Source organism: Bufo gargarizans, chromosome 1 (genome assembly GCF_014858855.1).
Source record: "Bufo gargarizans isolate SCDJY-AF-19 chromosome 1, ASM1485885v1, whole genome shotgun sequence".
In the NCBI taxonomy this organism is placed as follows: Eukaryota; Metazoa; Chordata; class Amphibia; order Anura; family Bufonidae; genus Bufo; species Bufo gargarizans.
In genome coordinates this window covers 750701383-750714742 of record NC_058080.1, presented here as the reverse complement: position 1 = coordinate 750714742, position 13360 = coordinate 750701383, and positions in this window count along the sequence as shown.

Sequence of the window (13360 nt, the reverse complement as noted above, 5' to 3'; positions counted from 1 at the left end):
AAGGCCCCTCGAAGCGTGGTTCTAGGGTACTTCTGACGTGTTTCTTGACCACTACCCACTCTCCTGGTTTCAGAGTGTGGCTGCCTTCTAGGGAGTCAGGATCTGGAATGGAAGAAAAGACTTGTACATGGATGTTAGACAACTGTTTGCTCAAAGCTATCACATACTTTGCAACAGATTCATAATGCATTTGCAACTGTTGAGGGAAGTACAGCCCCATCCGGGGTCCCGACCCAAACAATATCTCATGTGGAGTCAGCTTATGGGGAGGTTTGGGAGTGTGTCTGACTGCAAAGAGTGCTATTGGTAAACACTGAACCCAATTGAGCCCTGTCTCCCTAGTCATTTTCAGCATTTTTGACTTTAATACCCCATTCAGTCTCTCGACTTTGCCGCTACTTTGGGGTCTGTAAGGGGTGTGGAATGCCAGGTGTGACCCTACCATCTTCCAGACCTCTTGGGTTAGGTTAGCAGTGAATGCTGGGCCCTGATCACTCTCAATGACCTCAGGTACCCCGTACCTACAGACAGTTTCCTGTATCAATTTTTTAGCAGTAGTTGTTGCTGTCTGATTCCTGACGGGGTAGGCTTCTGGCCACCCAGAGAACATGTCTACCACTACTAACACGTATTGAAACCCTTGGCACATTGGCATCTGGATATGATCAATCTGGATCCTCTGGAAGGGGTATAAGGCTTTTGGGAGACATTTTTTTGGCGTGGGCTCAGTCCTACCTGGATTGCATTGGGCACAGATTAAACATGACTGGACATATTTCACTAGTACAGGAGTGATTCCTGGGGCTACCCATATTTTATCGATGAGTTCTTTCATTATTGTCTTAGATTGATGAGTGGGCCCATGGGCCACAGAGGCTATTACAGGATAGAGTGCTCTAGGCAAGCACACTTTCTTCCCTTGTGTCCAAAGTCCGGATTCTTCTTCCAGGGCTGACTCCTTTAGCCAGGTTTCCTTTTCTGAGCGGGTGGCTTGCTTCTGCATCTGTTTCAGTAGATCCCATGATATTTCTTGTTGCTTGACATCCGGTTGTGCTAACATGATTTTATCTGGCTGTGCTCTTTCCTCTTCCATTGCTGCCTGTTTGGCTGCTTGGTCAGCCAATGCATTTCCTTTGGCTTCTGGTGTGTCAGCACGGGTATGTGCCTTTACTTTGATTACTGCTACTTTGGTGGGCAGGAGTACTGCAGTCATCAAAGCCTCCACTGCTAAAGCATGTTTAATTGGGGTTCCTGCTGCTGTAATGTAATCTCTGGCCTTCCATATTATTCCGAAATCATGAACTACTCCAAAAGCATATCTGGAGTCTGTGTAGATGTTAGCAGTGGAGTCTTTTGCTATGAGGCAGGCCTCAGTAAGGGCTATGAGTTCAGCCTCTTGTGCTGACTGGTCTGGGCGCAATTGCCTTGCACACAGTACTTCATACTCACTAGTAACTGCCATGCCTGTATGGAATTTCCCTTTGTCATCGGCATACCTTGAACCGTCTACAAAGAGTGTCCAGTGTGGGTTTTGCAAAGGAGTATCCTGTATTGATGGTGGAGTTCCTACTTCAGCTTCCATCATTGTAATGCAATCATGTTCTTGTTCTTTGTAAAGAGAGTCGGTTGAGGCCCATAGTTCTTCTTCCTGAAGATCTTCTTCAGCACGTAGATCAATAAAATCTTCAGAATCTCCATCTGCAGTATACTCCCCCCTTGGGAGAGGAAGGAGTGCAGCAGGATTGAGGATGTGGCATCTCTGGATGGTGACATTATCTGGCAGAAGCAGACTACACTGGAGCCTGAGGTGGCGTTGTGCAGTGAGGTGTTTAGGTTGTGTTTGTTGCAGGATAGCTGAGATGTCATGGGGAGCCATGATGGTGAGTAGGTGTCCCAGGACGATGTCAGCGGTAGCGTTTAGGAGAGAACTAGCAGCATGAACGGCCCTGACACAGGAAGGGGTGGCTCTGGCTACAGGGTCTAGACGTTTTGAGAAGTAGCCTAGAGGTCTACTACGACCCCCATGGCTCTGGGTGAGAACTCCAGTGGCATGACCCTGACGTTCCATGACATAAAGGCGAAAGGGAAGCTGATAGTTAGGGATGCCAAGAGCTGGGGCAGTGACAATGATTTGTTTGAGAGATTGGAATGCTTTTATGGCTTCTGCAGTCATTTGGAAAGGGACAGTAGCAATACGGGGTATGCAATCAAACAGTGGCTGCATGAGAACGGATGCATCAGGGATCCATGGTCTACAGTATGAAATTAGTCCCAGAAAGGTTTGCAGTTGGTGAGGGGTATCTGGCAGTGGGATGTCTGAGACTGCTTTCTTTCTGGCATCCGTAAGATGCTTACTGCCTTGTGAGATGCAGTGACCTAGGAAAACAACTTTTGGAAGACACAACTGTAATTTAGAACGTGAGACTCTGCACCCAGCATCCGCCAGGTAGGCAAGAAGTGAGGCAGATGAGTTCAGGCAGACGGGGTGTGAGTCAGCACAGAGGAGTAAATCATCGACATATTGTAAGAGTTCCACCTCTGGGTGATCTGCTTGCCATGGTTGTAAGATGGATGCCATTGCTTTGCTAAAGCAGGAAGGACTATTATGAGCTCCTTGAGGCAACACCGTCCAGGTGTATTGTTTTCCATCATGTGTAAAAGCAAAGAGAAATTGGGAGTCTTCATGTAATGGGACAGAGAAAAAGGCATTTGCTAGATCAATGACAGTAAAGATAGCAGCCACAGGAGGAATGCTAGCAAGCAAAGTGTGGGGATTTGGTACAATGGGGGTTTCAAAGACCGTAGCCTCATTAATTGCTCTGAGGTCTTGTACCATGCGATATACAGGAGGCTGTCCCTTCACACTCTTCTTTTTAATTGGGTATAAGGGAGTGTTACATGGTGAGGTGGTAATTTTAATAGCTCCATTTGCAAGAAGAGCCTGTATCTGGAGGGTGATAGCATCTCTCTGGGAAATAGAGAGAGGGTATTGTGCTTTATATGGCAGTAAGTTAGGATTCTTCAAGGTTACAGTGACTGGCGGGACTTTGAGACGCCCAATGTCTTGGGGACCTTTGGTCCAAAGGGTATCAGGGATGAGGTGCAAAATGCTTTGCAGCGAATCCCCTTGTTCATGTGATTCAAGTGACTGGGATTTTAATGCCATTAGGAGGCAGGTTTCTTCAGGACTCAACGCTGTACCCAAAACAACTGTACCATTTTCCTTGAACTGGATGTTGGCCCGTATTTTCTGAAGAAAATCTGAGCCTAATAGGTTATAAGGACATGTCTGGCTTACAACAAATTGTGACATTACTCCAGTGGGCAGATGTAACTGTGGAGATTGGCTTTGGGACTTAGTGGAGGGAGTAATTAAGAGAGGCTTAGTAACAGGGTTGTGCTGGGTGACCCCTTCTAAACCAGAGCAGGGTAAATGCATATCTGTGAGCCAGGAAGGGAGTATGGCGGTCTCACATAACACACTGCGGGCTGCACCAGTGTCTACAAGGAATGAGAGTTCCTTCCCTGCCACATCGAGGGTGATTCGAGGGGCAGGGCCTGCAGGAGGGGCAGAGACTGCCATACACGGGGTGTCCCCTCCCAGCAACACTGGTTTGCCAACGTCCTAGTGGGATGGAGCTGGCCATGGAGGAGGAGTTCCTCTTTGGCTCTGATCTGCTGGCCACAGATGTTTGGAGCGACAGTTTCTCTTAATGTGCCCTGGTTTGCCGCACCCATAACAGACACGGGGCGGGGGTCTTTCCTCTCTTCCTTCTCCCGTCATGACTGCCATGACTGATATGCGGGATTTCTTTGTACTACTCTCCAGCCCTTTTGCAACTTGTTCTAAGATTTCTAATGTTAATGATTTCCATTCTGGGCGACAGGTTACAAGAGCTTTGTTCAGATCTGGCCTAAGGCCATCTACAAATGACCGTGCTAATTTGATGATCTAATTGTCACATTACTAAGTCCCATGATAACGTATCACATTATCACTCCATACTTTAGCAAAAGTCAGCATTATGTCAGCAATATGTCAGCAATTTCAATATCATAAAGTGATTAGTAAGGGATTATTAAGGGAGCTGGCTGCTACTTCAGGGGCCATTTTGTTAAGCAAACTGTTAGATATAATACAAGCAAGTATACATTTGATACTAGATATATGATTCCACAACAGTACCTTTATAGGGCTATGGTGTGCGTCTTCCTCAGTGACAATATGGATATTCATCATAGCTTTAGCTAGGGCACACTCACCTCTCCACCTGCCCTCAAGTCTTGAGCGTATCTTGAGGTCACCGCATATCCAATAAACATCACCCAGGGAGAACACTTGGTTCTGTGTAACGTTGAGATTCAGAATGCTGTAATTTGCACAATACCCTTCAGTGAAATTGCCCAGAAACCGTCCCTTTTTCCCTCCCCTGTGGCAGATGTAGTTGCCTGGGTACACATAGATACCTGCCCCAGGGGCGGGAATTCTGGAAAGTAAGGGGTATCTCTTTTTCCATTCCTCACAAGCAGAATGATTTGTGGTTGTGTTGGTGAAGAGGCTAAGGTGTCCTCATATGTAGGGTCTGCTATAGCAACCATGTCTTTAAGGGTCTGACTATGAGGGCGGAGAGGGTTAAGAAGAGGTTGTGGATTCCTGGGATATTCTCTATTGTCATACATATCTTTTAAGTAAAAGGGGGTGGTAGATGATCCATAGAGGTTATGGTAATACACCCCTAAGACATACTTAGCTGCATCACCTGGTGAAGGGTTTTCTATATTTAACACCAGCCTAGCGTGTGGAGCTGTGACAGTGTCCTGGGTCCATGTCTTGACATGGTACTTATAACAATCTCCTGAGGTGGTGAGCTTCATTCTGGGGATAAGAGATTTACCATTTTTATCTTTCCTATTCAATGCAGTTGATGGCTTATATCCCCAATCTAATCCCACATTCCATCCCACAGCTTTCCAAGAGTTCCATCCTTCTCCCCAGTGATCCCCTGTAACACAAATCTATGCCTGAGAAGCACTGCCAGAGTAATCTCCTGCGCCCAAAGTGAGAAGGTTGCAAGTGATAATATCGCACAGACAGAAAGTATAGGTAGCTACATGAGTATTAGATGAGTTATACCAAAAGGTAGTGACACCATCCTTTTGTGTGATGTCGACCTCTGCAGCATTCCTATGTATCAAATAACACAAAACTATTATTTTCAACATGAGTCCCAAGAAGATGAACCAGAGGGTCAGCATGCTCCCAGAATTGTCGGGCTATCACTTCGAGGTCAGGGCTGTCTGCCCCCGTTAGTACCTCACTGGCTGAGTTTTCAAGGTCGAGACTGTCTGCCTCCGTTATTACCTCCTTTGCTCTTCCTTCTTCAAGGCCAGGGCTGCCTGCCCTCGTTATTGCCTCCTTTTCTCCTGTTTCCTCTGTCCGGTTGACAAGCTTTACCCTTGTAGCGTGTACCCAGGTAGGTGAACTGTCAGTGAGGATAGCAGTGCGGGTGATGGCCACAACGGTGGTGGGGGGGCCAAATGTGAAGTCTCCCGGTTTTCTCCCTTTCTTAAGTGTCTTGATGAGGACCTGGAAGGGATGTGTCGGCTCCTGTGGAAGAGAAGGAGACTTACAAGCAACTTTTTCCTCAAGTTTGGACAAGGTTTCCACCAGCTTCCTTACGTATTCATCCTGGATTTGCTCCAGGTCCCCTTCAAGGATAATGCCTGGTGTCCTTGCCCATGGGGTTGGGAAGGGTCTTCCCATAAGAACTTCAAAAGGGGACAGTCCTGTCCTCTTATTTGGCGTCATTCTGATTTCTGCAAGAGCTATGGGTAAAATTTGCTTCCATTTCTCAAATGTTCCTGCGGTGGCCTTTCTGAGTTTATCTTTGATCGTGCGATTCATTCTCTCTACCACTCCTGATGATTGTGGGTGCCAAGGAATATGAAACTTCCATTCTATCTCAAGGAGCTTCGCTAATTCCTTATTAACTTTAGAAGTGAATGCGGGGCCCTGATCAGATTCTATTATTGTAGGGAACCCCCATCTGGGAATTATGTTCTGTGTTAATACCCTTGCAACAGTTTTAGCAGTTTCTGTTTTGGTAGGGAAAACTTCTGGCCACCTTGAGAACATGTCCACTATTACTAGGGCGATTTCCTGTTTCCCTGTTTTACCTGGAATATGAGTGAAATCTACCTGTAGGTGGGTGATAGGTGAGGTAGGATAGTCCAGATGTTGGTGTGGCACTTTGGTTTTGTTATTGGGGTTGTTCCTAAGGCATGTGATGCATCTCCCTATGTAATCTTTCACTATCTCATCAATGTTAGTGATGTAAAATCCTTGTTTGAGGAGCATAAGTGTTGTTTGTATGCTGTTGTGCACTACCCCATGAAAGTGTGCCACAAAGAGAGGTGCGCTGTGTTGGGGTATACACGGCACCCCCTGCTTGCAGAGTAATCCAGTCTTTGAATTTTTCTGCAAAATAGGATAACACCAACCTTTCATTTCCTCATCAGTAGCTGAAGCTTGCAAATCTACTAACATTTGTGACTCCTCGAGCGAGGGAGGAAGTAGGACGGGCAATTGTAGAGTAGCTGTACTCTGCAGTGCAGCCCTCTTAGCTGTGGTGTCAGCAAATGCATTTCCTTGTGAAACATGATCTTTTGCTCCGGTGTGTGCTCTGCAATGTACAATGGCCAGATGTAAAGGTAGCAACAGAGCGGCTAACAGGTCAGTGACTAATTGTGAATGAGCAATTTTCTTACCATCTGCTGTGACAAAACCTCTCCTTTGCCAGATGATACCGTGATCCCACACTACCCCATGTGGGTACCTGCTGTCAGTGTAAATGGTGACTGCCTTGCCTGCGTACAATTGACATGCTCTGGTGAGCGCAATGAGTTCAGCTGCTTGTGCAGACTGGTATGGGATAGGTTTTGCTTCTAACACAATGTCGGGGAGCTGTACAATGGCATATCCTGCATGGTACGTTGTGTCATTCCGGCGGCTGCATGAGCCGTCAACAAAAATCTCCGGTGCATCTGGTATTGGGACTGATGACAAGTCATGTCTTGGTGAGGTCTCGTAGGAAATGCACTTGTTACAGTCATGAGGGTCTGGTATCAAGTCTTCTGGACCTTTTAAGCCCAGTAGGGCGTTTTAGAATAGGGGCTGGTCCAGCGGCAGTAGTTGAGTATTTGACCTGCAGGGAGGGGTTGCTCAGTAAGAGGATTTTATAACCTGACAGTCTTTGCGCAGACATGTGTTGTGTGTGTAACCCCTTTAGGAGTCCAAGTACATCATGTGTGCTGTGCAGGGCAGTTTGGTGCCCTAAAGTAATGGGGTCAGCTAACTCAATGACCATTGCACAGGCAGCAAGGGACCTCAGACATGATGGCATTCCCTGAACAGAGACTGGCATCACTTTCGAGAAAAAGGCACAAGGACGTAACTTTCCTCCATGATTTTGTGTCAGTACCCCCGCCATGGTTTTACAATTTTGGCGTGCAAATATGTGGAATGTTAACCACTTTAACCCCGCTAGCTAAAACCCCCTTAATGACCAGAGCACTTTTTACACTTCGGCACTACACTACTTTCACCGTTTATTGCTCGGTCATGCAACTTACCACCCAAATGAATTTTACCTCCTTTTCTTCTCACTAATAGAGCTTTCATTTAGTGGTATTTTATTGCTGCTGACATTTTAAACTTTTTTTGTTATTAATCGAAATTTAACGATTTTTTTGCAAAAAAATGACATTTTTCACTTTCAGCTGTAAAATTTTGCAAAAAAAAACGACATCCATATATAAATTTTTCGCTAAATTTATTGTTCTACATGTCTTTGATTAAAAAAAATGTTTGGGCAAAAAAAAATGGTTTGGGTAAAAGTTATAGCGTTTACAAACTATGGTACAAAAATGTGAATTTCCGCTTTTTGAAGCAGCTCTGACTTTCTGAGCACCTGTCATGTTTCCTGAGGTTCTACAATGCCCAGACAGTAGAAACACCCCACAAATTACCCCATTTCGGAAAGTAGACACCCTAAGGTATTCGCTGATGGGCATAGTGAATTCATAGAACTTTTTATTTTTTGTCACAAGTTAGCGGAAAATGATGATTTTTTTAATTTTTATTTTTTTCTTACAAAGTCTCATATTCCACTAACTTGCGACAAAAAATAGAAAATTCTAGGAACTCGCCATGCCCCTCATGGAATACCTTGGGGTGTCTTCTTTCCAAAATGGGGTCACTTGTGGCGTAGTTATACTGCCCTGGCATTTTAGGGGCCCATATGTGTGAGAAGTAGTTTGCAATCAAAATGTGTAAAAAATGGCCTGCGAAATCCGAAAGGTGCTCTTTGGAATGTGTGCCCCTTTGCCCACCTAGGCTGCAATAAAATGTCACACATCTGGTATCGCCGTACTCAGGAGAAGTTGGGGAATGTGTTTTGGGGTGTCATTTTACATATACCCATGCTGGGTGAGATAAATATCTTGGTCAAATGCCAACTTTGTATTAAAAAAATGGGAAAAGTTGTCTTTTGCCAAGATATTTCTCTCACCCAGCATGGGTATATGTAAAATGACACCCCAAAACACATTCCCCAACTTCTCCTGAGTACGGCGATACCACATGTGGGACACTTTTTTGCAGCCTAGATGCGCAAAGCTGCCCAAATTCCTTTTAGGAGGGCATTTTTAGACATTTGGATCCCAGACTTCTTCTCACGCTTTCGGGCCCCTAACATGCCAGGGCAGTATAAATACCCCACATGTGACCCCATTTTGGAAAGAAGACACCCCAAGGTATTCAATGAGGGGCCTGGCGAGTTCCTAGAATTTTTATTTTTTTGGCACAAGTTAGCGGAAATTGATTTTTTTTTGTATTTTCTCACAAAGTCTCACTTTCCGCTAACTTGGGACAAAAATTTCAATCTTTCATGGACTCAATATGCCCCTCACGGAATACCTTGGGGTGTCTTCTTTCCGAAATGGGGTCACATGTGGGGTATTTATACTGCCCTGGCATTTTAGGGGCCCTAAAGCGTGAGAAGAAGTCTGGAATATAAATGTCTAAAAAATGTTACGCATTTGGATTCCATGAGGGGTATGGTGAGTTCATGTGAGATTTTATTTTTTGACACAAGTTAGTGGAATATGAGACTTAGTAAGAAAAAAACAAAAACAAAAACAAACAAAAAATTTCCGCTAACTTGGGCCAAAAAAAATGTCTGAATGGAGCCTTACAGGGGGTGATCAATGACAGGGGGGTGATCAGGGAGTCTATATGGGGTGATCACCCCCCTGTCAATGATCACCCCCCTGTAAGGCTCCATTCAGACGTCCGTATGATTTTTTACGGATACATGGATCAGATCCGCAAAACGCATACGGACGTCTGAATGGAGCCTTACAGGGGGGTGATCAATGACAGGGGGGTGATCAGGTAGTCTATATGGGGTGATCACCCCCCTGTCATTGATCACCCCCCTGTAAGGCTCCATTCAGACGTCCGTATGATTTTTACGGATCCACTGATACATGGATCGGATCCGCAAAACACATGCGGATGTCTAAATGGAGCCTTACAGGGGGGTGATCAATGACAGGGAAGTGATCAGGAAGTCTATATGCGTGATCACCCCCTTGTCATTGATCACCCCCCTGTAAGGCTCCATTCAGACGTCCGCATGTGTTTTGCGGATCCGATCCATGTATCAGTGGATCCGTAAAAATCATACGGACGTCTGAATGGAGCCTTACAGGGGGGTGATCAATGACAGGGGGGTGATCAATGACAGGGAAGTGATCAGGAAGTCTATATGGGGTGATCAGGGGTGATCAATGGTTCATAAAGGGTTAATAAGTGACAGGGGGGGGTGTAGTGTAGTGTAGTGTTTTGTGGTACTTTACAGAGCTGCCTGTGTCCTCTGGTGGTCGATCCAAACAAAAGGGACCACCAGAGGACCAGGTAGCAGGTATATTAGACGCTGTTATCAAAACAGCGTCTAATATACCTGTTAGGGGTTAAAAAAATCACATCTCCAGCCTGCCAGCGAGCGATCGCCGATGGCAGGCTGGAGATCCACTCGCTTACCTTCCGTTCCTGTGAGCGCGCGCGCCTGTGTGCGCGCGTTCACAGGAAATCTCGGCTATCGCGAGATGACGCACGGATGCGTCCAGGAGGAATGAATCAACCACCTTCCTGACGCATCCGTGCGTTAGGCGGTCCGGAGGTGGTTAACTTGTAGTCTGGGAGACCCAACCCTGGGCTTGTCATCATTGCACATTTTAAGTATTCAAAGGCTTCATGCATTTCTTGTGTCCATTTGATAGAATCTGGCATTTCTGACAGAGTGGTTTGTCTCAACCTATTGTCACAGTAAGAGCAATCGGGGATCCACTGTCTGCAGTAATTAATCATACCAAGGAAGGACAGCATGTCCTTCTTGGTTTTCGGGGTGACCAAGCCCGATATTGACAGTGCCCTGTCAGGACTGATTTTCCTCTCTCCTTTTGTGAGAACAAACCCCAAGTAATCAACTTGTTCCTTACACCACTGCATTTTCTTTAGTGACACCTTGTGACCACATTCAAATAACCATTGTAACAGTGACAGCCCATCAGTTTTACATGCCTCCTTTGTCAGACTACACAACAACAAATCATCCACATATTGAAGGAGCACTGAGCCTTGGGAGGGGTGCCATGATTTCAATGTAATTTGGAGGACAATGCTGTACACAACAGGTGAATCAGCATATCCCTGGGGCATTCTGCTCCAGGTCAGTTGGCGTCCCTCGAAAGAAAAAGCAAAAAGGAGTCCACCGGGATAGAGAAAAATGCATTTTTCAAATCTATCACGGAGAACCATGCTGCCTCGGATGGGATAGCAGTGAGTAACTGTGTGACATCGGGCACTATGGGAGCAATTGCAACAATGAGATTGTTGATGACTCTCAGGTCTTGGACAAACCGTATTGATCCATCAGCCTTAGTTACAGGGTTGATGGGCGTGCAATATGGTGACACTACTTCTTGGAGTATACCTTTGGCCAGAAAGGTTTTTATCATGGGTCTAAGACCCTCAATTTTCTCTCTGGACAGTGGATATTGTTTTTGGTATACTGGGGTAGCGTTGGGTTTGAGAGTGGCATGATAGGGTGTACAGTCAATCAGTCCCATGTCATACTCGTCCTGTGACCACAGACTGGGGTTGATCTGATCTAATTCTGGAGTTTCTGTTCCGTGGATGGACAATAAAAATCTTCGGGCGGGACTTATTTTCATTACATCGGACTGAACATCAAATCCGCCCTCAGTAGCTTTGACCTGAAGTCTGAGTATACAGATGAGATCTCTCCCTAAGAGGTTAACAGGACACTCAGGGATGACATGAAAGGAATGTGTGGTGACATAGTCTCCACTCAGGGTATGGATGTTCAAACAATTAGTAGTATATGTTTTTGTCAGGGCCCCATTAATCCCCACGGAAGGAGTGGACTTTCTCAAGGGACCATCATATTGGTCTCTACACAGAACACTGGTCGTTGCTCCGCTATCAACAATGAAAACAGTTTCCCTACCATCGATCAAAAGAGAGATGATGGGATCCTGTTGCCAATTGGAAGTGATCTGTGTGAAAGTTGGGGTACCACCTCTGGGGCATCCTCAATATGAGGGCTGAGGTTGCTGTCTCCAGTCCACAGGGAATCTGGGGCCACTGGCATTCTGAGCAGCATTGGTGTTTGGATTTTGTGAGTTGTGTGTGGGGGGTGGACGGGGTTGTCTGTCTGCTCGGCAGTTGGGTGCCCGATGTCCCTCTTTCCCGCAGTTATAACAGCATCCCCCTTGTGTGCTTCTGTCCCTGTCATTTCTTCTTGGGCCGTTGTTTCTATCATTATTCTTGCTATATTTCCTGTTGTTTGCATTGTGGTTACGGTTATAAGCGTGTGTAGCGTCGGAGGTTTTCTTCGAGACATCGCCGAAGCACCCAGCTGCTTCCTTTTCATACAGATGTCTCTCGAAGTCAGCAATTTTGTCAGACGTCCAGGAAGAGATTAACTGCTTCACGGTAAGGACCAGTGAAGGAAGTAAGTTATTAACAAATGTTGAGATGAGGAGACTGTCATTATTTATGACTCGTAGTCCAGCCTCATGTGCCCAACACTCAGTAAATCTCTTCCAGAACTCCGTGACAGATTCTCCCGTTTTCATTTTGCATGCTACGGCAACGGGTAGAGATGATCTTTGTTTGAAAACCTCCAACATGTGTGCTTCAATTTGGTCCCACATGGTAGTCCTACCTTCTTCAATGTTCAAGCTGTATGTGGCTGCTGTTGGATTTGCCTCAATAGTATTTATAGTGGGTATTTTTGTCCAGTCCCAACCTGAATGTTTGCCTACCACTCCATCTATTATGAGCCTCATGTCCTCTTGTGTATAATTCCTACCCTTACATGCCTTTTTCAGATACATTAAGTTGCCTTGAGGGGCTGTTGTTGGTTTGGGACAATGCTTCACTATTCTGTTTATGTCCTCAATCTCTATGTGTTTTTTCATTATTTCATTTCCTATAGTCATAAATGGAAATGACCCAGTCCCACTATCTGCCTCGCGTACTGTGGCACTTCTCAGGCATCCGCTTATAGGGGGGGGGGGGGTCGTGGGTGAGAGTCGAATAATGTCTTTGAGCAGACTGCGGACGTCCTCTGTTGTGGTCTCGCTCTGGTCTGGGTTTGATATTTGAACAGACTGATCTGCTATCTCTACTGCAGGCATAGGTGCCTGGACTGGGTGTGTGTTTCTGTGTACTACTCGGTATCCTGCTGCAACTGTATCATCATCAAATTGTTTACTGGTAACTGGGTACAGTTCAGTAATAATAGGGGCACTGGGAATACTATAAGGGGGTGGTAATTTAGTTGAACAATTCCCATTGTCGTCCCTTTTCTTTTCCATAGTGTGTAATTGACTGTCATCCTTTGGTGATGGAATTTTCTTAGGTCTCTTTTTTGTATTATTTGCCCTATCATACCAATGGGGGCTTATTTCTAACCACTGTTCTCCTCCTTTTTGCATGTAGTCCATATCCCATGAGGGGTCACTCCCGAAGTGTGGCCACACCTCGCGGTCTCCAAGACAAAGTCCCTTTACCATATCCATGTGGTACAGACTATTGTCCCCCTCTCTGGGAAACGGACTTGCTGCCTGCATGAACTCAGTCCATCCTGCCAAATTGTCTACCCATGGATTAACTAGATAGTAATTTGTTGGACTAACTCTTGCTACATATTGTTTACATGTCTCTCCCTCCTCGGGTGGTGGATATTCATGTTTGGAGCCTTTGTCT